This window comes from Pongo pygmaeus, chromosome X (assembly GCF_028885625.2).
Source record: "Pongo pygmaeus isolate AG05252 chromosome X, NHGRI_mPonPyg2-v2.0_pri, whole genome shotgun sequence".
Lineage (NCBI taxonomy): Eukaryota > Metazoa > Chordata > Mammalia > Primates > Hominidae > Pongo > Pongo pygmaeus.
This window is the reverse complement of record NC_072396.2, coordinates 17,789,120-17,792,510: the sequence shown is the minus strand read 5'-3', so window position 1 is coordinate 17,792,510 and position 3,391 is coordinate 17,789,120. Positions and strand designations below refer to the sequence as shown.

At 43.6% G+C, this 3,391-nt stretch overlaps 1 pseudogene; it reads right to left on the bottom strand.

Annotated features, from left to right (window-relative positions):
• Positions 1-1,318: 1,318 nt before the first annotated feature.
• LOC129025432 (chromobox protein homolog 1-like) lies at positions 1,319-1,907 on the bottom strand (annotated as a pseudogene).
• Positions 1,908-3,391: the final 1,484 nt, after the last annotated feature.

Genomic DNA, 3,391 nt, shown 5'->3' with positions numbered 1-3,391 from the left:
CTAGATGCAAGTCTGGATGATATCAAGAATTGATGGAGCTCCTGACTTAACACAGAGCATTTTGGGTATCACTTAATTCTTAGGATTTCCTTTTAAAATGTTTTTTGTTTTGTTTTGTTTTGTTTTAAAGTGAACCACTGCCCAAGTATGAAAGTTTAATCTTCTCCTGATACAAAGGCTTTTGAAATCATTCACCTCCTAAATTGATTCAATGAAACTTGTGCTGTCAGTGATCGAAACCTGCCACCAATGGTTTCAGAGTTCAAAGCTCAAAAAACAGAAAGGCTCCAAGAGTTCTCCATCCTGAGCATAGGCCCTTGCCTTTCCCTACTCTTCCAACTCCTCTATCACCCTCTTCTCCTTCCCCAACACCTCAGCCTGTGGCTTGGATGGCGAAGCTGGTATTTATAACTTCATAATTGGAAAATAAAGGGCTTTCTTCTCTAATTTCAGGAATTAGCACTTCTAAGACAGAATGATCTACCTGTGTATAGGCTCCAATAAAAGGTTTTCCCTCCTCAGTCAATTTCCATCTACAAAATGGCAGCTTTGGTAACTTATGATCTGGCTTAGTTCTTTGTGGGGAACAGGATTAAATTCAAGCAGGGAATACCTTGGCTTACAGGTTTCAGACATTCAGTTTTTTTAATTAAAAAATAATTTTTGTGGGTACATAGGGGGTGTATATACTTTTGGGATACACAAGACACTGAGGTATGAACATGCTTATTAACAGCTTTTAAACATTCTCTCACAGTCCTTATTTATGGTACCAATGACATTTTTAATGTAAAATATTCTGGACATAGAAACAAATCATTGCCCTTTCCATTGTTTCACTATTTTCCCAATCTGGTCCCAAATGGTAATAAAAATGAGGCTACCCATCTCCATTTCTCCCCACTCCATCTCTCCCTCCCCCAAAGCATACACCAGTAATAGCCAAAAACTACCTAATGCTACACTCTAAAAACGCAGAGTTGACACTATTGGGAAGAAGGCTGAGGGTTGTGGAGATGCTCTTTGAGGATCTACAGTATCTTTTTGCTCTCACACACCCAATTCTGCAAGTTTTGTCCTTCATAGAAAGCCCTTTGCTTTTCTCAGCAAAGTGCAACAAAGATTGCCTTGAAACACTTATCCCACTTCCCCTCCACTGGAACCACGTGCAAGCTACACAGCTTGGAACAGTTTTGAAGCACTTGGCCTGCTGCAGGACACAGAGACTATACTGACTCTTCAAAGGACATCTTCTCAAGCCACCTCTGTGATGTCAACACAAGTCTTAACTCCTTCTCTCCCCACTTGAAACTCCCAGTCAGATGTGACAGGGGCTGGTGCTCAGGAGAAGTAATTCTTGCCATCTTTTTTTGTCATTGCCCTCCCGAGGTAGGAATGCTCACATCATCAGCCTTTCCTCATAGAAGGATATGACAACCTGTGGGCACTTGACATTGGCTTCCTTGACAGGGACCAGGTCAGCCTCATCAGAGTTTTCCCATTTCATCAGGAACATGAGCTCTCCACTGGAGTCTGTGGCTCCAATAATCTGCTCAGCTCCAAAGCCCAGCAAAGCCTCGTGGCTTTTCTGACTCTTCTTTCTTCTCTGGTTTGCTCTCCTCTCCCTTATATTCAGAATGAGAATAAGCTTTGCACTTGCCTCTTTCTGATCTATCTGTCTCAGGTGCTATTTTCTGTGACTGTAGAAACTCAGCAATGGGTCACGCAATCCAGGTTCTCTTCTGGCTCCCAAGAGTCATCCTCATCTAAGAAACTCTTCCACTTTAGGAGGTGCTCCACTTTGCCCTTTACCAGTTACAGTCGACAATGTTCTCCACCACATAATTTTCTTCCTCTTCTTCTAGCACCTCCTCTATTTCCTTCTTGTTTTGTTTCTTTTCCCCCATAGTTTCTGACAGCTTTCTAGTGTAAAGGGTGACACTGCTCAGAGCAGCATTCAAGAGCCTGAGAGGAGCATGTCATATTGGACTCAGTGGAGGAGTGGCACCCAGGAAGGCAGCAAGCAGGGTGGTGGCAGTGGATCCCCTCACTGAAGCAGCATACCAAAGGCCCTGGCCACAGTCCTCCCCTCTGCTGAACCTGGAAGCTCTTTACCAATTCCTGGAGCACAGTCCCACTGGGGAACTCCAGGAGATGGTTTGGAAAATATTGTTCATTTTGCAAGTTATTGGGTTATATATACATGAACTCCCATTCATCATTGGTTGAAGGCTGCTCATAGTAAATGTCAATCCTCCAGAACTTCTGGCCCACTGTGTGCACAGACAAGGTGGGCTCTGGTGCCCAGAGAAAGCCCTTTGGCAAAAAAAATGCAGAAATTGGCAGTTGGAAGTCAGATAAATATGGACAGAAATGGTAAGGCCTGACCAATTAAGGGTGGGGCATTAACACTGTCAGCTACAAGACCTAACCACATAGGATCATATATTATTCTCTGATTCAGTCTGGTTTCTTAATCAAGGCCCCCTGCACTGGTTAGCTTTTGTTGTGTAACGAACCACCCCAAACCACAGTGGCTTAAATCAATAAATATTTTATTTAGCTCACAATTCTGTGAGTTGACCAGGTGATTTAAAAATCTGGGCTGACTCTGCTGATCTCTGCTCAGCTCTCTCACATGTCTATACTCAGCTGGTGGATCAGCTGGAAGCCAGATGATACAGGACAGCCTCACTCACATGTCTGGTGATTGGCAGGCTATTAGCTGGGGCACCTTAATTCTCTTCCCTGTAGCCTCAATCTCCAGCAGGCTATACTAGGCTTGTCATACAGTAGCTTCAGGGTCCCAAGCACAGTGAGAGAGCAACCTCCAATGTGCAAGGGCTTTTCAAACCTCTACTTGTGTTCTCTTTTCAAGAGGTGAAGTCTTTCTCTTCCCCTTCAATCTGGGGTGGCCTTTTGATATGCTTTGGCCACTAGGATCACAAAAAATACAATGTAGGCAGAGACTTGAAAAGTGTTTACATTTAAGGACTTACACTCTTGTTCTTGGAACTCTAAGGTGTTATGTGAACAAGCCTAGGTTAGCCTTCTGGAGAATAAGCAATATATGGCCCTGTTATCCCCATCACCCCAAGTGACAGCCAGCCAACCACTAGACATGTGACTGAGGTCATCTGGGACCTCACCAACTCACCAGCCAAGTTCAGATCCATGAGTGAGCCCAGTTGGGCCCAGCAGAATCATGAGTTAAACAAACGCTGGTTGTTTTAAGCCACTAAATGTTGAGGTGTTTGTTACACGGCAAAAACTAACTGATACATGGGATAAAGTGGTGAAGTTATATTAGGTGATTGAGTAAAGCCTCCCTAAAAAGAGAACATTTAAGCTGAGACTTTAAAAATGCCAGGGAGATATTGATGCTAAGAGG